At 39.0% G+C, this 21,410-nt stretch overlaps 1 long non-coding RNA gene across 1 annotated transcript; it reads left to right on the top strand.

Moving 5' to 3' along the window:
- Nucleotides 1-15,571: 15,571 nt before the first annotated feature.
- LOC137475895 (uncharacterized) lies at nucleotides 15,572-18,003 on the top strand. The gene is made up of 2 exons (XR_011000118.1): nucleotides 15,572-16,389; nucleotides 17,766-18,003. It is a non-coding gene; the product is annotated as an uncharacterized lncRNA (long non-coding RNA).
- Nucleotides 18,004-21,410: the final 3,407 nt, after the last annotated feature.

Below are 21,410 nucleotides of genomic sequence, written 5' to 3'. Positions count from 1 at the left end.
TAGCAAGACCTAGCAGGAGTGAAAGATAACCCAAGAGGCCCCTGGAGATGGGCTGACGCTGGCACCCAGTACAACCAGGCACCTCTGGCTGATGAAGTTTGAAGAGTTACAGCTGCCAGAGGGCACACAACCCGGGATGAGCACCCTAGTGACAATCAGCAGAGAAGAACATAAACCAGTTTCTCATCCACCACTTAGTTTGGTACAGTCCTAACTTAAAGCCAGAATCAATGGGTGCTGTAAATTTATACACCGGCCTCAAAGCTACAGGGACTGTGAAGCTGCACATGCAGCTTCTCCTGACTCTGCTAGAGGGCAGTGGCAGCTGTTCCTAAGGAAGCCCAGCATCCTCTGCCACTGCTGGAGTTCAGACAACTTCAGAGCTGAACTGCACAATACTGAGGTTTTTGGAAAAGTGATCACAAAGATCTTTCTCCTGGGAGTTGAGAAGCCTATTATTAACCACAAAGATTCTCAGGAGAAAATGGTGAATAAAAGTGTAAAAGCAAACAAGAGAATGTATTATCTGGAGAAGAGAAAAATAAATTGCCAGCTAACTTGTGAAATATTTGCAAAGTTTATATTCAAGACCAGTGGTAAACAAATTCCTGCTGTTACAAGAATCTTGCAGACAATACTCTATCAGGGTCTATGCATTACTGTTGCAATAGACATATGAGTAATAGTAAAAATGGTATCATACTAAACCTTTCCTTCAGGGAAAAGGTACAACAGCAAAACTTCAGCAAACAGATTCTTCATGTTCTTTTTATCTTAAAACTCACAGTCACAATCTAGTGAGCAACTCAAGTGAGTTCCTCGGAACTTGAGAAACACACTAAGTACTACATTTCATTATTTACTGCCCTAAAATAAAAACAGGCTTTTTATATAGCGGCAGTTTGCTTTTTTCTAACCAACTACTTTGAAAAATTGCATAGCTTACATTGTGGGTATTTTTACTTCCAACAGACTTATCAGATTCCAACCTTCTGCCTAAAAACTTTAATTCAGTGTCTCAAGCCTGTAATTTCAGATTAATTTTGCAATGCTGAAATACAAATCATGATCACCTTGGTTTTGTGCTATTTGGATTCTATTATTTAAAGACAGATTTTCCAACTCTAATATCTTAGGCAAAAAAAACCCAATTTGATGAAGAGTTAGAAGTAAAAAAATAAGTACATGTTTCTTTACCTTTCTTCCTTCAAAGAAAAGAAGTTTAAAGCCTTGTTTGAAAGCATGAAAAACAAAGGTTGTTTCAGAAGTTCAGCTCATGAGAATATATATATCTCAAAAACCTATGCCCACAGACTCCAAAGCCTAAAATCCTACACAGCTGTTAATATTCTGATATATACCTGTTCCCTCACAACACATCTACTCCCTTTCCAAAGGAAACTATATTTTTTCCTTTCTGCTCAACAGAGCAGATAAAATACTTCTTTTTCTTCCTTCTTCCTGTCCTTCAGCAGCTACTGCTGCAAGGAGAATACTCCAATACACAGACCCTCAGCATGAGTTAATATGACCATTCTTTTCACATTTGCTTACATTTCTCTGTGACCATTTCTTCCTCCCTCTAGAGAGATGTGTTGCAAGAAGTGTGCAGTATGTCTTTTAGTGAAAAGAGACTTAAAGTAATAGTCTAGACTTTCTTCTCACATCATTGAGCACTTGGTAAAAACATCTGGATTGCTGCATATACAAGTAGCTGTAAATACTGATCAATGTTTACAAAACAAGATGAAAGTTACTAAACTAAAGCTAAACACCTTGAATTTATTTATCCTGTACTAAAGAAATACTGATACCAAAAAGATAACAGTATTACACTAAAGCATTTAAGTTCCCTAGAAGATTCTTCTTTTCTAAACAGCAAGAATATTTTGATTTTTTGATTTGGTCATAAATTTTTTCATGAGTTTTAACTTAGCAGACATTCAGGTTAAAAAAAAAAAAAAAAAAGAAAAAGAAAAACTGGAAGCTGCAATTACCACATATATCTTGAACCAGTATTTCAATTCTCAAATGCTTTAATTGTCCAGGAGCTTTGACTAACCTCTCCATACCACTTGTTTCCATCAGCAGTTTTTTATTTACATTGACTCAAGTTTTCTGACTTCAATTAGAAATGCCTGAGGCTTCATCAATATTCCTGCTCTCCAGAGACTATAATTTTCTCTCTAGCCCCAAATCCAGGTTTCTTTTCAAGTCTCACTTGTCTGCACAGGAATTCAGCAAACCAGCTTGAGCAATAGTGGGACTAACATTGCTAAACAAGACAAATATCAGGATGAGTGTAAAATTAGTTCTCCTTTGTCACAAAGGTGTTCTTTCTGTGTTTATCAGAACACTAGCAGATTACCAAGATTTTTGGAAGAATTCAAAATGTCTTCTGGTAGGTTTCTGACTGTGCAGCATTTCAGAAAGTTGCTTTAGAATCTGTACAAACTTGCAAGCAGACACTTCAGTCATTAAACTTTGTTGGCATGCAGAAACAAATTATAGTGAATCAAAACAAAAAAAACAATTTCAGGATTCAAAGGACAAAGATCTCAGCCTTTGTGAGTTTTACTTATATTCAGAAGAGTTTTGTGACAAGCCTGGTCTTTCACTCAAAGTAATTTCAAAAATGGTCCTTTAGTCCTTTCTAGTTTAATCCAAGCTGAGTCTCAAATAAGAGATTTCACTTCACAATGGAAATAAAGGCTTGTGAGCAATCAAGATATCAACATCTACTGCAAAATTTGCAAAATAAAAGCTACTTCCACTTCAAAACAGAGATGCTTAAACTATTAAACTAAACATTAATAAAACACAATTATAGTGTTACGACCTTAAGGGTTAGTCCTGCGCTCCATGACAAATGAAGCTGGCACATTTAAAGTGGAAAGCCTGAAGAAGAAAATAGTAACATGCTTAGGCTGATCAAGGAATGAGATCTACAATGACCATCTCTCTCAACCAAGTAAACCTCTGAGTTGCTGCACTCTAATGTACATTCACCAGCTTGCAGTCTAATTTTAAAGTTTAGACAATGGGGTCACCATTACTTTTCAAGTGAGACTGATCCAGAGCCCAATAGATCTTAGAGTTAATGGTGTAAAGAGCTGCTGCATGAGCACTGAGTTCTATTCCCACAAAAACATATGCTGATAGAAGCTGTTATCCTTAGATGACTCACTTTCCCATTAATCAATTTTCATCAGCCATTATAGCCATGTCCCTCACGTGCAGTGAAACATTTTTTGCACAAGATTTTCCTTTCCTCTTTATACTAATACCTACATATCACCATGGGCAACAGACAGCAAAAGACAGCTTTACTCATGCTAAATTTTAAGCTTACAGATAAGAGATCATTCTGAACTTAAGGCCAGCTTGCTTTTTTCTTTCTTTTTCGTCTCAGAAAAAAAGAGCATTTAACTACCCTTAAAGACAGGAGTCCCTTCTCTTGTGGTCTTATACCTATACGCAAGTTTTTGCTCTCAGACTCCCTTCATAGTCATGGTTTGCAAGACTACATACCTCAGGGCACTATAATTTCTTTTAGGTACCTCTATTTGGGAGTAGAAGACCAAATTCTCCCAGGCCCAGAAGTGCTTGAGTGAGTAGTTCAGACAGATTCATTTCATGCAGGTGTTTGTATTTGTTATAGAAGATTGTTGAGAACGATTAATCTGCAATCACATCACAGAAAGTACCCTGCCATATATATTGTCATGCAAATAGAAAAGCTCCATATAAAACCTAAAGGGTTCAATGTCCCGTTGGTGACAACCACGAGGAAAAAAAAAAAATCTTTGAAGTTTAGCCCTAGAGAAAGTTACTTTAAAAAGGTAATTGGCTGTTTTTGTTAAAGCTACCTCCATACTTTTTGTCAGTCTTAGAGCAGGGACATGATGTGCTCTGCTCGATAACTTGTTCTGGACCTACTCGATCTGGATGATACAGAGATTAAGGTTACCCTGTACTGCAGTCAATACAAAGACTTGTATCCCAGTTTGACCTTGATCCCCTGTGATAGGAAAGGTGTGTGCTAATGTCTTTCCAAACAATTTGATGGAAGAAGGTGGGAAATGGGTCCCAAAGTCTCTCCTAACTTTGGGCAGCAGGCTTGTTGCAGAGGCCAGGCAGCTTGGTTGCTGAAACAGAAAAGGCTCTGTACAAGCCCGAGTTTCTGAATTTTGGGATAAAATGGTAGGTTCAAGGGAGGAATATGGGGTAGGGGTTTTGGGAAGGCTGTAACTTCCTGGTACCTCAGGAAGTGGGGAAAGGAAGAGGGCAACATGTGGCCAGTTTAGGATAAAAGGAGGCTGCACCATCCAAAACCCTGAGAGAAAGCCACATGGCTGTGCACCTCCGTGGACTCTGTCCCTTTATTCAAAAGAAGTTGCAGGACTCCTCTGGGTCCTTTTTGGACATAAACCTCTGATGTTTGTGGATTTTCCTGACACCTGCTTGCCCTGGAGTCAGCCGCAATTACTAAAAGTATAATTTAGAGAGCCTGAAAAGGTCCATCAAATATATTTTGGACAGGTAGTGAAAACTGATGGAAATGGGTATTAGCTACCTCCTACCTGGCATTTTGGCAAGCCTGTTCTCTCTGCCATGGGTGAGAGAGAAAACAAAAAAAGAGCAAGGAGTGGAAAGAAAGAAGCTGTTACAGAAAAACTTCTCCCCATATTCTGTAAAATTAATGATATCTTTGAATGAACATAAAAACACCAGAAGGCATTGACTGGAGTGGTAGTGTAGAACATAAAAACAAAAGGGGAAAATGTCGGGGCGGGGAGAGGGGCTAGTGTAGGGAGAGATGGGACAAGCCTGAAAATTTGTGACTGAAAATGAAACCTTTAAAAACTGAAACAAATACTGCTTTGATATGAAAAGAAGGCTGAAGGATTAAGCAAGAGACAAAGCACAATTAAAGGCTTCACAAGCTACAAAACAAGAGAGGAAGTAAGCGTCTTAGGGAAAACTTGTAGAAATATCCTTGTTTAGAATACCAGCAATCCAACCAAGACTCACTTCCTTCAATAGTGCATTACTCCATATAATAACGTTCATCAAAAACAACTCACATGCATTCAAAGACTTAGGAGGGTCCAGTTGCCAGTTGCTACCATTGGCAGTTTGTTACAGGATCTTGGCTCAAAAACAAATAAATACAAGTATTCATAATTTAACCTAAACTGCAAATAATTTGTGTGAGACAAAACATGTGCCAAGTTGCCTGAATTAATTCAAGAGTAAGAAGAGAAAAAATTCTTAAATAGTAACTTTATTTGGGTCATTTGGCTGGAAACAAAAGACTGGCAGGAAACATAACTCTTAGAAGCATATGTAAACATATAGAAACTAAATAAGCATACCCTGACTTCTAATCAGGAAAGTTATTTTACATAATAAAAAGGCTTTCACTAAGAAAGGTTAGATGAAATTAAAGTAAATAAAAGTTTAGATTGTAAAACAGAAAACTATGCATGAAAATCAGATCATTTTCAGCTTTGGAAATGTCATTCAGAAGAAATAGCATAAGTCCTAGAATAAGTCTCACTTGAAATGAAGCTGGACCTAATGAATGAGTTAATTCATTTTTGATTGCTAGCTTCCATGGGCCAATGGAGAGAACGCAAACAGCTAGTGGGGTTTTTCAAAAAGACATGAGTAAAGAAGAAAAACGAGGATTTTTTTGCCACTTGGAGTATTAGAAAGACTCGAGCAAGAAAGCATTACATTTTATCTTCCTTTTCAAAAGGACTATGCACCAAACTGTTAACAAAAGGTGTTGATTTTACCATGCATAATAAAGGTTATTTAATTTTAACATTCACTCTAAACAAAAAGTAAAAAACTTTATAAATACTTTCTCATTGACAGTTGAGAATTTTACAGAACTGTAGCACTTTTGGATTATACATATCCTGTCAAGTACCTCCTTCAGGCTAAACAGTTTAGAAAAATTAATTCCAAAACTTCAGAAAGCAAAAATTACAGTAAAATTACTTTGATTTGCTAAGCACAGTGTAACAGCTAATCCACTGAGTTTTTCTATCATACTTGGACTCTAGAATAAGATTTTTTAATTTAGCAAGCAGCTCTCCCCAGCTTCAGAAAATTTCTGTCCATATTTTGGAAGCATTACAAACTTGTAAGACAAACATGCAAAACCTAAATGTACCCCATTCAAGAGAACGTTATTTGAGCTGGCAGCCTCCACCAAAGGGTGGAGGCCAAAGTGGCTGGAATACAGGGAGGCAAGAAGGACCAAAATCTGCAGGAACATAAAGCTGAATTTGCACTAAGTGATAAAAAGGAAAACTGTAAACATCAGAGAAGTCCAAAGGACTAGAGTACTCTTCTAAAAATTAGAGGATGCAGACAACTCACAGCTAGTAAGAAACCAGGTTCCCCACTGCCCAAGTGAGCTGCACCTACCCCCATCCAGCTGACCACTGCTTGCCACAAGTACCCTCAAATATGCTCCTCCAGCCTGACACAGATCCTTCACAGCTGCTGGTAGTTAGGATGTACTAAAGAGCGTGACATCCAAAATCCTGGTCTCCTTATATCATGGTTCTGATTTTTTAATCTGAAATGTTTTGAACTTCTGTTCCATATGTAAAATGGGCATCATATTACCTCCTTATAAGACAAAGAGGGGAAAATAACAGTGGAATATTAAGTCATTAAGCTCTCAGATGGTCTAAGGATAAACCCCATGGATAAGCCTTTTGCTTTGTGATTCTGTTCCCAGGAAGCCACTTGAAACAGTTGCAGTGAATAAGGTGCAAGGTCAGGCACAGCAAAACCACAAGTTTAGCAGTATTTAGAATAAAAACGAGTCATGCTGTCGCCAGCATAAAAAACACTCAAAGGTTATTCCTACAGGTCCAGCTAAACCACGAGGAAATCTGTAAAGGCCTGGGGCACTAGAGCTACTTATCACTTGTGGCTTAGTGGGCAAGATTTTTGTGCCCTCTGCTTCCCCCATTATGTGGCATTAAGAAGTCATCACAACTTGTATGTGCTTCAGTTATGCAGTTGTTGCTTGGTACTAATGATGCATTCTTAGAACTTGCATTTCTGTTCTTTTAGGAGATCAGTGGTGAATGATTCACTAACGAGCTTAGGGAATTTCCCAGTGTAACTTGTGTCTGCTATTTGTGCACACACAAACCTGCACTGGTTCCCTGAATAGGACAAGTGCTTCTGTAAGGTACAGTCTACTGATAAGCTGGTATAAGCTTTTTTTTTTTTTTTTTGCCTCTAACACTTACTGATATAAAACTATATTTATCAGCTATTTCTGTGAACCTACATATGAACACATTCCACACACCTGGAGCCACATTAAATCAATCCTGTGACTACGCTGGTTTGATTGTTATCCCATAAATATGAGCAGCTGGACTGAGCTGCTCAGAGCAGGAAGACGCAGAGGCCTTAGACTTGTGGAGGTGTTGCCACATTTTAGCCAGTTACTCAGTACAGCTGAGCAGAAATATTTTAGCCCCGTGCAAATTAAAGGTAAAATACCTCAGCACAAATAACTTCTACAGGTAATTATGCTCAAAAATTTTTGCATCTACTACCTTCTGCTAAGGCACAATACAGTTGTGTATACCTGAGGTCAGTACAGAACTGAGGGCACATTGTCTTCAAAAAAAGTAGTTTTAGTTCAAGAATTCTCTTCAGAAGAAGTTTCATAATCAAAATGTCATTGTAGAAATCAGTGTAATATATAAAATCTTAGGACTGTTGGAGGATTTTATACAGATAATGAGGGAAGAAGTGTTCTTTTACACATCAAGGGATTTATTTCAAGAATATTCCTGAATGCAAAAGTACTGGTGTAACTTGTGTTGGTCTCTAATCCAAGTAAGGATATTTTTTCATTTTCACATGTTGCAAAATGAAAAGAAAATTGTTGTATAGTTGTCTGAAAGTAGGATAGCAACTGGGGGGAAGGGGAGGAAGGGGAACTCTCTACACCCAGTTGAAAAATTCAAGTTCAGAAAGATTTTGTTTCTCATTAACAAGGGAAATATACTTATTTCACAGAAGAAAAATATTGATTATATATGTTTCACCTCAGGCTTTTAAAACAGCCATTTCAGCAAGCTGTTGTCTTGTACATAGTGGCCTTGATCCTGATCCTAGTGTCTCCATTAGCATTTCAGGGTTTATATCCACCTTTTTTTTTTGTGGTGGACAGTGAAGCCCAAGTAGCAGTTCTGAAAAAGGAAGGAAAAAGAACTAAAAGGAACCAAATCTTCAGAGTAAACATTGGCACCTGAACTGCAGCTATGACATCCACCATTCTTACTCAAAAAAACTAAAATGAGGTCTTCCTGTCACAACCTATATCCATCCAGGAAGATGCACCTCCCATTGCACACCTAAACACATTTCCATGCACTGATGCAGAAAGAATCTCACTATTAGGAAGTTACTGAAACTTGTGTTTCAGCCCTTCTCAGTGTTTTTACTGTTGTTTATCTACCCTATGTAGCAGGGATTTAATTTCTTGATTAAGTTTTCTGAAATTCTAACAGATATCTGTTTAAAAAAAATCAAAACCACCTGCAAAAAAATAGGTCAGTTCCTGTTAAAGTCTAGAAGAGCATATTGCACCTGAACAGGTTTAAGTAGTAGGAGCTGCAGCACTGCCCAGAGGAGGACATGAACTGCCCCAAGCTACTCATAACCAATTCCAGATGGCTGCAGTGCTGGTGTAAGCAACTTACTGACCCCAAAACCTCAGTAATGGGTGGCCTGCCCTGGGTCAGAAACAACCTTGAGGGACCCCAGCTGTGGGTCACAAGAGGAGAAGCAGATAGGAATGGTTCTGTGCTAATCCTGGATCCTGTGCTTCCCATCTCCATTCCAAAGGAATTGAGGAGCTACAAGTGAACAAAACAGAGGAAAGTAGGGCATAGGAAGTGGAGTGGCACAGTGTTAGACTTCAGCTGAACCCAGGGAAAGCAAGGGACAAGTCTTTCCTCAGGGTCGGTTTGTTCTGCACGCTTTCCTTCTCTCTGAATACTAAAATGAACAGCTAGAAAATTGGTTTAGTTGGTAACAAGATACAGTAAAAATTCTTCAAGTTGATTCTGTTTTGCTCATGAGAGAATCCATAGCACTGTATCCACTTCACTATGAATTAAGCTAACCCATCTGCACCTTGCTGGTAGTTAGTCACTGGGATCACAGCTCACAGTGCATCAACTTTATGAATCATACAGACAATGTATTCTTTGAAAAAGAAACACAGAAGTAATTCTGAGAAAGCTCATGACTTGCATTTTTTAACCTGCATTTACTGGATTTTTACTGAATTTACTAAAATTAAGCAATCACTACCATTTCTGAAATTAGTGGACACCTACAATTCAGTGGCTTCATTGAGCTAGTCCAGGTTTAGAAGATGGAGCTGGTTTCTCATCTGTCACTCATCATCACCATTAAATTCTACTGGAGCACCTAGAATCTTGCATACTAAGTAAATTTTATTATACAATCAGGTTCTGCTCCCCAGTGTAACCATGAGAAAATTGCACCTAAGAGGCAAGGAAACCATTTTAGCTGTAGATTCACTTCAGCAATAAAACTGAAAGTCTCACAGCCTTCTTGGGGAATCCCTGTTTAGACCAAGCATGTTTTGGCAGACCTGCACATCTAAATACACCCAAAAGAACCAAAATCTCCATTCAAACACACTTCTCCTATCTGGAGCCAGAAATAGGAGACAAAAAGTAAGTTTCAAAGAGATTCATTTTCAGTCTGGACTTGTGGAATGCAGTATAGAGGGTATTTGTATTACTGAGATAATGACATTTAGATAGTCATGAAAACAGATATTTTTTTTAACCCAATAAAGTGTTTTGCTTCCCTTCCTAATCAAGAAGTGTATACATGCACTGTATAGAAATTAAATTGAAATGCATAAAATTCATTGCTATCTGCATTTATTTTTCACCTTTCTGTTAATTTGTAGTTATCAGGTCCTATATTTCCACAAACATCTTGAAAATGTTGCCTTGAATTGTGTCTTGAAAAGATACAGATGCTAGTAACTAACTGAAAGTGGCTAGAGAAGAACTGAGATCTGCTGAGCTTGGGTATCTTCACCAAGTTGCAGAGTACTTTGTAGGGCATTTAAAAAGAAAAAGTCTTGGTCTATCTAAGGTGCAATTCCTTGCATAAGTACAAAACCATTTGGTGTAACTTCACTCTGTTGCAGTACTATCAGCAGCATAGCATCTGCTTGCAGAAACAAAGATCTAACTTATCAAAGGATTTCAGGCATGTACCTTCTAATTAGTTGTCTAACTCTCAATGAAATTAATAGGATATAAACACCTAAAGAATACAAGGTACTTTACCTACAGCCCACTCCCTAAAGAACCCAAGTACAAAGAACAGTCATTATAATTACCAATTACATTACAATTACCAATGATGAACACCCAGGTAAGAGACACAGGGTAAACATATTTAAGTACACTTTATGTGAGAGAAGAAAATGCACATATGTTGCAGTAAAGTGTGGCCACAGCTATAAAAACTTCTCATTAACCTGTGATTGAAAGTAATCTGATTTAACACAGTAATAGCAAACAGAGTCTAGGCTCTTCTATATTTGTCAGCCACCTTGCCCCTATTTCCACTCATTAGGGTTACAGTATTAGAAGGATCCTTTGGCCTGAACAAGCACAGCTATTTTTGGGTTCTGTGTTTTTCTTTCAGTATTTGAAACTCCAATCTACATGGACATTCCTATCCCCTTCAGAGTCTATACCTAAGGTCCAACGGAGGGTTCGCTTAATGCAGATTTTAGCAGTGACAGGCATGAGATTTCCAGAGGAAGTTGACTGAAAGGATCTAAGGTGCATTGCCATGTTTATTATTATTATTATTACAGCTAAAACGGAACTGTTATGGTTCACTTTGATTAAGTTCCAAGTCATCTTAAAAATATCATCGCATTCAGCCTTACACTGCATTTTTTGCCAATGTTTTTCATGAATCTCTGTAACACCTGCCTTTGCAGACACCAAATTGTATTTTTGCCTCTATATTTCTCCCCTGTTGAAAGCTTCTCATTTACAAATGGCAAGCTCTCTACAAGGCAGCAGGCTCAAGCTTGGCAAATTGTCATTCTTCAGGTTATCCTCCACTCTCTGACACTAAGTTCTTACCTTCATCAGAGAGCTTTCAATTCCCTCCTTACTTACGGGAGATAAAAGCCCTTATTTTCCTCCCAACAACAGGTTTTCATCTTCTTTATGTGCACAATAGATTTCAGCTTTCTTCCCCCCAGCCCTGCCAATTTCCCTAATTATCTGTCAGTGGTGCCAAGAGCTCCCACATCTATCATTCCACAGTATCACTCCATAGTCACTGCCACAGCTCAGCACCACTGCATCAGCTATCTGCACTCCAAACAGTTTCACGGCACTGACATGGGGAACCGCCTCTCACAGCCAAGTGTATCACTAAATTGCCCTCTTTCTTCTCTTTCTAAGCAGCTCCTGCTTGTCACTTCCAGCTGTCCTCCTCTGTCGTCATAGTCCTGCTACTATAGAATTGATTTCAACATTCCTCATACTGTTGGTATGAGCTATCATTCACACAGTTTAACAAATCTTGACAACTTTAAGACATGTTTCTCCATTCTTTTCTTCAGTGTTGCTTTCTACTTGCTGCATGAATTCTATTGTGCCCTGTAATCCATACCTTTATGAAAGCTACAGGTGAATTTGAAACACCCTAGCCTTTTAATTTGATACATTATTCAGACAAGCATTTACCTGTGTGCCTTTAGTGTACACGCTCTGTGAATGATTAAGGGAGGAGGTGTAAAGAGTGCCTGCAAATCCCTGGAATAACTCTTGTACATAAAATTACTCATGGATGTAATGATTTGCAGAAAGAAGACCATATTTTATAGATTAGGACTGCTCCATAGAATGCCTGGAACTGTTTTGAACCATGGGATATTAAATTATGTCAATATGCTGTTGTTTTTTAAAGAGTTGAAAAGAGAAGAAAATTGCTGTAAATCAAATAAAATGTTTCTGAAAGCCATTATTTTAAACTCATTTGACCACTGAATCAAATAATTCTGCCAGGATATTGAGTAGAAAGCTCTCTTTTTTCAAGCTGTCCTTAATGTTTCACAGCTATTTCCAAGCAAATTGTTTTAAATAAGCAAATATTCGCCCATTTTTATGGTGGTGATTTTTATGCTTCAAGATGGTCAATAAAAAAATATGAGTTACATTTAATGGAAGAGTTGGAGTCTTTGCTATTTAGCTTACATTTTTCTGCAAACAGAAGTCCAACAGGCTAACTTTGTTCTATCCTACTGCATTTAGTACTTGCAGTACTCTTCTAATACTAGAAGTGTTTATTGGTTTCTGTGTAGTGCCTCATGGCCTTAAAATTAATGTGATTTATGACTGGCAACATATCTGAGGTATATGACATAAGACAGAAAATATTTTTCAGTTCTATTCACAGTAGTTTTATATCAGAGTCTGTAACTTAAGCATCACTTCTATTTTTGACTTTTCTGAGTAATATTTTACTTCACTGGGGTGCTAATAGGGTTAATTCTTTAAGCCTTGATCCAAAGCCCAGGGAATTCTGTGGAAAGACTCCATTCAACTTCAGTGTGTACTCAATGCATACAATGCTTTCTTTAAGCTGCTTTGTGAGCCTTAATTGACAAATTATATCTAAACAAAAATGCTTATTTTGTTTTCCCTTACTTTGTTATTGATGTTTCATGCTGTATATCAAAGAATGAACTCACATAACAAAGGAAAATATTTTATAAAAAGCAGGCACAAGACTAGAATCTATTGCTTTCTCTATACATGACAGCATTAAATCACAGAGGGAGTACAGCAATTATATTAGCAAAGGACAAATCCTGGCTTCTTGCACAACTATCCATGGACCATTCTAAATATTGAGTAAATAAGTAGCTAGCTTAGAATATTTTTTTTATTATATCAGAATCAGAAAATACTTAGAAAATATTTAGGCAGAACAATTCTATATTGTATGCTAAGCAGTAGCCTGAGATCAATAACTCCCAAAACAGTCATCATTCTTGGGACTTTTCATAATGCAGCATTTGCAATGGGGAAAATTGACTCATGGATCAATGTAACTAGGAATAAATTATATGTTTGAGTTTTTTAACATAATATCATCAAACACAGCCTAGTGCCAGAGATATGGTTAGGGGCAAGAGGCCAGGTTGCAACCTTCCCATGCATTTGGGTATTTCTTGAAATAGAGATAGCTGCACAGCTTCATAGCCATGCCCATCAGCATTTGAATTAGGACAACACTCCCTTCTGGATGCCATCCAGATGGGTCTCAGCAGACTTGAGAGCTGGGCCTGTGCAAATTTCAAGAAGTTCAACAAGGCCAAGTGCAAAGTCATGCTCCTGGGTCAGGGCAACTCTAAACATGAATGTATGAAAGAAGCCTTGAGAACAAAGATTGTCTTGGGGGGTAGTTGCCAGGATCCATCCCCATACAGACCACCAATTGTTGTTGGTGGTGCTCGGCACCAGTGGTGGATGGAAACTGACAGTCACTGTTAGTCTACTATCTTACTGCAAGACTTTCATACCTTCTCTCTGTGAGTTCCCAGGAGCATCTTCTCTCAACTCTGACTCCTTTTCTCCTTCTTCCATACAGCCAGCTGGCTTCTACCTGTCCCTATCACAACCACCCAACCCCATCTATCCCTGGAAGCACATACTGACCCTCACTGCACCCAGCACAACAACCAGACCCTTGCTCAACACAACCAACTAACTCCAGCTCAACTAGCTGACCCACTCTTTTATAACACCCATCCTTACTGGAAATCCTTATTGGACACAGCTGTGACCTATTAAAGGCAAGACTGTTCCTACTCTTTGGTAATTAGTTCAGCTGCAGCTCCTCAGGGGTAAGATTGCCTTCAGCACTATCTCTATTCTCTCACAATCCATCCTCCCACTAGTAGTGATTGATGTGAAGCTCAACATGACCCAGCAATGTCAGCCCAGAAACACCTGTGTCCTTGCCTGCATCAAAAGCAGCATGGCCAGAGGGCAGGGGGAGGGGTTGTTCTACTCCCCACTGCTCTCCTGATACCTCATCTGGAGTGATCCATCTAGCTCTGAGGTCCCCAGCATAAGAAGAATGGGGGCCTGCTGAAGTGAGCCCAAATGAGGCCACAAAGGTGATCAGAGGGCTGCAGCACCTCTGCTGCAAAGACAGGACAGGCTGACAGAGTTGGGGCTGTTCAGCCTGGACACAAACAAGCTCCAGGGAGACCGTAGAGTGCCTTCCAGTACCTAAAGGAGACCTAAAAGAGTCTCTTTAGGTACTGGTCTCCTTCCAGTACCTAAAGGAGACCTAAAAGAGCACTGGAGAGGGACTTTCCACAAAGGCATGTAGTGATAGGACAGAAGGGAATGGCTTTAAGCTGAAGGACGGTAGACTTAGATTAGATATTAGGAAGAAATTCTTCTTTGTGAGGATGGTGAGGCACTGGAACAGGTTGCCCAGAGATGTGGTGGAACAGTTCCAGTCCTGGAACTGTTGAAGGTCAGGCTGGATGGAAATTTGAGCAACCTAGTCTAGTGGAAGGTTCCCTGCCCGTGGCAACTGTGTTGGAACAGGGGATCTTTAATGTCCATTTCAACCCAAACCATTATATGATTCTGTGATTCCTTCCTGTAGTACAGCTTTCCAACTACCTTCAGACTTTTCTTTCTGGCTGTGAAATTTCTGCAGTTGAGAAATAATCTTTCTTTTTATTTCTGGAGAAACTGCTACTTTAGGTTTTATAAACTCCAAAGTCCCATATATTCTCTGTGGTGAATATTTCTTCTAAAGGCAGAAGCTTTTGACATGACAACTGCACTAAAAAAAAGTAACTTCATGAATTCTATTGCACACTGAGAAAAATAACATTACCGCTTGATAGACAAAACTGTAAAAATTCAGATTTTGTAGTTTTTTACCTTTGGAGAAAACACTGATTTACCATTGTATATTTCATTGATGCAGTCCTGTTTATTTGCAGAGGCCATGAACTTGATGATAGAAAGAAACAAACAGACAATATATTTGCTCATTCTTTCAAAACAAGAGCCTTCAGAAGTTCTTTTACTTTACCACTTGACCTTTTCTGGGCCAGATTACCATCCTTCTGTTACTCTGCCCATGGTTCTTTGCTGTGTTTTCTGTTTGCTTTACCCTATGACTGTTAGAGCATCACCAAAGGTCATTAAAAGTCTCCTTTTATATGCAGTTTATTATTCAGAAAAGAAGAACAGATAGCCTTGATATAAGCTTTTTTTTTTTTTTATGTCTGTGTGCAGATGCCACAAAACCCTTGGATTTTCAGTTTTCAAGAGCACTAAACTTGTGTTCAACTCAATTTCTTATTCATTAAATCTACCTAGAAGGCAGGCACTTTTCTAGCTCTTAAAGTATTCCACCTCTTATCTAGGCTCTTGATGGGGTTAGAAACCTGGACCTATTTCAAAAACCTATATGCTAAAGGAAAAAATAAGTTTCTACTATTACTTAGTTCTATCAACTAGAATTTCTACTCACTATTATTTATTTGCCTGATGTATCATTCCCAGTTATTCAGTGTCTTCTGATATTAGAGTATTTTTACAAAATGTTTCCTGATATGTTATTCAAGCCTTAACCATATACTGATTGGGGTTTTTTTAACCTTCTCTTAACATCACTTAACTTTTTTTATGCCTAGCATCTATTGTTTTCTCTGAAATTTCTTTTATTTGCCCTTCTGAAAAAATTGTGTTCTGTTGCCTGTTTCCTGAAAATGCGGTGTTAACATAATTTTTGCCATGTTTCTCTAGCCATGGAACAAATTCCATTTGAAGTCTTTTATTGTTTTGGATTTTTTTAACTATAATGTAAATTTTTAAGATCAGCTTCAAATAACTATACCTGCAGTGCTACAGAAATAGGCAAAGGCAGACAGAAACATTTTTGGGATTTAACAGTAGTCTGAAATTTTTCTCAAAGTGATATTGTAAGTTTAAAATATTAAAAAAAACATTTTAGAAGTAGAAAAGGTATTAAGTTTGAATTTGGGGGTAGGTTTGTTTTTTCATAAGTTTGTCTCTGTCACTGAATTTCACAAGTCTACAATATGATCAGGGAATTCATGGAGCATTATTCACTGTCAAGACTCTGGATTAGAGCTCTGCTCCAATTTTCAGAAAAAAAGAAAATGACATTTCAACTTTAGTTTCACACAAGATTAAAATCTTTACTTCTAGACACAGGGAAGATAAAGTACTTTGAAAATTCAAGAATGAGGTAGACATTTTCAGCAAAACATCCACATAATAAAGAAGTTTTAAATTCATTTTGCATGTAAATGTTTCTCTTGTATTACATATAATTTTCTATTAAGGAATATGGGTCCTATAAAGGAAGATGTACAAAACTAAGAGGTATTATTGCAGTACTGCTTTGTATAATCTCAAGCTGAACAAATGTTTCTGATGTTTAGTCTACATCCTTATTCTTTAAAATCTTGATTGTCAAGAAGTAAGAACAGAAATTTCTCTACTCTTTTCTGGAACATCTTTAATCATTTGCAAATTTTAATTGGGTCTTATCACACTTCTCTTACCTCTTTGGGAAAACTTATAAAAGGAAAAAGTGTTTGCTGTGTTTTTGAAATTGATCCATATGTGCACTTTCTACAGCCAAATACACAAATTTCTACCAGTCTTTTTAAGGTAAAGGCAAGGGATATTATGTTATTCATGGAGTTGATAACGGAAACTTCTATTAAAACAATCTAAGAGTACATTCTTGCCTGTTCCTATGACTCATGAAACCATAAAACCTCTAGTTCATACCTGGCAAATTAGAGGAGAAAACATTCTTTATTGCTTTCCACAGGTCATTGGAATAACAACATAGAAATACAGCTCTTCTGTCATTGTTACATACTATAAGCTTTTTTCCTGGTGTCTCTTTTTTCAGACCAGCATTATAACACTAGGAATAAGGAAAAAGCACAGCTAGCACAAAACAAAATGCATGAAGCAAGGGCTCAGAAAAGGAACAAAAGAGTTCTTTTCCAAGGCTGCTGATCTGACCATTAGCTACAAAACCCTTTTGTACCGTTTGCAGTTCTGCTCATTCCCACCAGAGGGGGACCGAAGCTGCACTGTTTCAATAAATTTGCATGTAAAATCTTGTGTGATGTGCTGTGAAGGGGCAGGAGAGAGTTGGTTGGAATAAAAATTCAGGCCTGGGGCGTACAATTCTTGCATTTGCATTTTTCCATATAAAATTTGCCTTAGCTGAAAGGAAATTATTATAACTTTGGTCAAGTGGGCACAGAACTGAAGAGCTGGCATATATGTCCAGGAACATGAAATAAATATTTTAAAGCTACTAGCAGAAATTAATTGCTTATGAATACTGAACAGACATTGAGTTCTACTGATCTGTGCACCAGCACTTTATCCATGTATGTATTTTTGCTTGACAATATGGTTCCAAATATTTCTTTTCTCCTTTTCAAATTAAAATTCTCTTGCACCACACATATGAAGTCTTTAGTCTTAGACTAAAGTCTTTCTGTAGCCCAACTGAATAATAACATCCATTGCTTTCATTCTTTCTTCCTTTCAAATCCAATAGTCTTTCAACCACCCTCCTTTACTTCCTCCCAGGCCCAGGGTACGTTGAAATATTAATCACAAGATGTGTCAGGTTGGAAGCGACCACAGGGGTCATCTGGTCCAACCTCCGTGCTCAAACAAGGTCATCCTATGGCTCATTGCACTGGACTGTGTCCAGATGGTTCCTGAATATTTCCAATGAGGAAGACTCCATACCCTCTCTGGGGAATTTGTTCCAGTGCATGGTCACTCACACAGTAAAGAAGTTTTTCTTCATATTCAGATGGAATTTCCCCTGCATCAGTTCCTGCTTTTTGCCTCTTGTCCTATTGCTCAGCACCATGAAGAGGAGCCTGATCCATCCTCTTGATACCTTCCTTAGATACTTATGGGGACTTATAGATACTTATGGGGACCCTCTCAATCGTCTCTTCTGGAGGCCAAACAAGCACAGCTCCCTCAGTCTGTCCTCCTGAGCTCCAACCCCCTCATCATCTTCATAGCCCTCCATTAGACCCACACCAGGAGCTCCATGTCTCTCTTGTACTGAGGAGTCCAGAACTGGATAAAGATGAGGCCTCACCAGAGCTGAGTAGAGGGGCAGGATTACCTCCCATGACCTGCTGGCAAAGCTCTTCCTAATGCAGCTCAGGATCCCATTGTCCTTCTTGGCCACAAAGAGCACTGCTGGTCATGGACAGCTTGTTGCCACCGGGACCCCCAGGTCCTTTTCCACACAGCTGCTTTTCAGGAGATTCCCCCCAGCCTGTGCTGGTGCCTGGGGCCATTCCTCCCCAGGAAGGACCCTGCATTTATCTTTGTTGCATTTCAGAAGATTCCTCCCAGCCCATCTCTCCAGCCTGTCAGGTTCCCTCTGAAGGGCTGCACAGCCCTTCCTCCTGGCTTTGTGTTATTAGCAATATTCATTACGAGTGGGCTGACCCTGCTTTCACCTCCCATGTATTTCCTGCTTATGCTTGAATAATGACAGGAGTGAGGTGGATCTCATCTCTCCCTGTCAACTGCCAGCAGACAGGGTCCCATGGTTATGGAAACCAAGACCCTGTTGCCAACACCAGCAATGTAGCCTGTTATTTATTTCAGAAATCAGTTTCTCCCTCAACATTTACCATAACTGGCAGTATCAAGGAGAAAACTACCTCAGCACACAGAGCATTGTCTAGTGTCCCCAGAGCTCTGAAATCATGTATGACGATTTCAAATTTACCCTTGTTTTCATCAATGCCTACATGGAAGACTTACAGGGGATAATAGCCAGATGTGTTGGAGAAGCCTTGGCACTCCTTCTGTGATATCTCTGACTCAAGCCCCTGGCAGGCAACAAACTTCTCAGGACAGAGGTTAGGAGGGCAGGTGGGTGCCTCTGTCCCCTGCAGTAGGAAGTCACGGACTGCCATTGCTTCTTCCAGGTGATCCTGTGTGGCTCAGGGTGTGGTGACTCGCATCTCTCAGCTGCTTCTCAGCCTCTAGGAACTCCCTGCCCCACTCATACTAGTGTTCAGAACTTACTGTGGCCACTGTTGGAGTTGTTGTTGCCTTTGTCAACACTCGTCTTGCTGACCGACTCTAATTTTTCTAATCCTTTTACCAAGCATTGTTATTTAGGTTTTAAATTTCACAAGGCTATTCTCAGCACATAGTGGAACCTGTGCAAAAGCTTCCTGAATAATTATTCAGGGAGGTTCCCTGAGCTATATATAATTTTTGAATAGGTGAGGAAAAGTATGTCGCTGATTCCAGGTCTGTAATAACTGCATTACTTTAACGTTCAAGACAAATAAATTGCTCTTAAATCTTCATTGTTTATTTTTATTCAATCACAATTATATTCTGTGTTTCCTCTGTGTGATTTAATTCTAAATATGAAATACTGTGGCAAAATTTCCACTGTTTCATTCTCACTCCCTGAACAAGCACAAAAGGTTATTTCCAAACACAAGATGCAACATTTGTGTTTCGGTAACCAGAGTCTGGTAAGACTGTCTTTAGAGAGCTATGAACCATGTGTTGTCACATAAGGTCTCCTAAACACACCTTGGTTAATGCATTGAAATCTTGACCTGTGGCAAAGTCAATGCATTACATTCCTGACCTGTAACAAGATTAGAAATATCATATGCACATTCAATTTGAAGACTTAAAGTCAGATAACTAAACAGAAAATGTGCCATGATTTTTAATGTTTTTTAGGTATAGAGACATTCTGTATCCTCCAAACTAAGGAAAAGGTTTCATTTTTGTTAACCAGGTAATACACATCTGGGCACATAAAGAAATTCAAGTTTTTGTATCTGGTCTCCTGGCAAACCTTAAATGCATGCATGGACATGACACCACACAGCCTGAAAAGTCAGCCACTTTTAATGTTTTCAGCAGGGTTCCCTCCAGGAACCCTGAAAGGTAAATTGGCTGCCCATTCCCTTCCAGAACTCCTGCTATTCTTCAAGCAAGTTCAATGCCTCATACTGACAAAAGGCAATTGTCACATATGGTAACACCTATCTTTCCAACATCCATATGAGTATACTCACCTTTAAGAAGGTGAAGTAAGCATCTAAAATAGAATGAGAGAAAAACATAGACCCTCTTCTGAGTTAAAGAAAGATGAAAATATATGGGACAGAAACAGTTTATTCTTCAAAATACTGATCATTTAAACAGGCAACAGCTTTGTCTCCCTCTTAGTCTCTCTAACAAAATCTCTTCTATTTTTTTGATGGAGTCTTTTCCTTCAGAGTCTAATTAGTACTCATATCTGGGGGTTTAATCACAAGAGTCTTCCTTTCTTATCTGAGTCTTTGGGTTATAGTCCTGTGAAACCAGTTTGTACCAAGCTCAGCAGGTCTGATTTTATTTGTCCTCTGCAAACCTGCTCTGTTTAGGATGTCATGGTTTGACACTGGCACAATGCCAGCGCCCCCATGAAAATACACCTTCCTAAATAATTGCTGTGAGATGTGATCAGGAACAGAGCAGAGCAGGCCCAAGCTTGATAACAAAGAGGAAAACTTTATTAAACTACTACTACTATAAAAACCAGACACTAAATCCTGGATGAAAACCTTCCAAAACACCCCTCCTCCTCCCACCTAATTTCCAAACAAACCCAACAGTGAGACCCCACACAGGATCCTGATCAAGTTGCCACCCTTTAGATAATCAATACTCAGTCCATCAAGGGAGACAGGAGTATCTCCTCTGCCACAGACTCCCCAGGAAACACAATTGCCACCCTTGTGTCTCTATGTCACACATGGCAACCGCCTGGAGAAAATCTGCCATGGTGACACTCTCCTTTCCATGTCACTGTGCTCTCACCACCGTGCATGGACAGACTGCTCATAGGGCTCCTTTAAGGACGCTTTGCCAAGGACCAAGAAAAACAACAGTTCAGTTTCTCATTTTGGGACTACAGTCCCCCCCATTTCCCCCTGGGGCTGAGGGTCCAAGAACAGAGGTCTTCTTCTTCTCTTCTTCTCTGAAGACAGAGAGCCTCTCCACACCCTCTTCAACTCTCCTCTGTTCTCTCTACTCCTCTGTTGGTAATCACGGAAACAGGTCTCTTGGCCCATCAACGCACCCCCATAAGTGCAGCCTCTGTCAGGAGAATTTGGTTCAGTCTATGGCTAACAAGAAAAGTCCAGCCACAAGCCACTCCATCATCTCCTTCCAACT

This window comes from Anomalospiza imberbis, chromosome 6, assembly GCF_031753505.1.
Source record: "Anomalospiza imberbis isolate Cuckoo-Finch-1a 21T00152 chromosome 6, ASM3175350v1, whole genome shotgun sequence".
Lineage (NCBI taxonomy): Eukaryota > Metazoa > Chordata > Aves > Passeriformes > Viduidae > Anomalospiza > Anomalospiza imberbis.
This window is presented reverse-complemented; position numbering and strand designations above follow the sequence as displayed.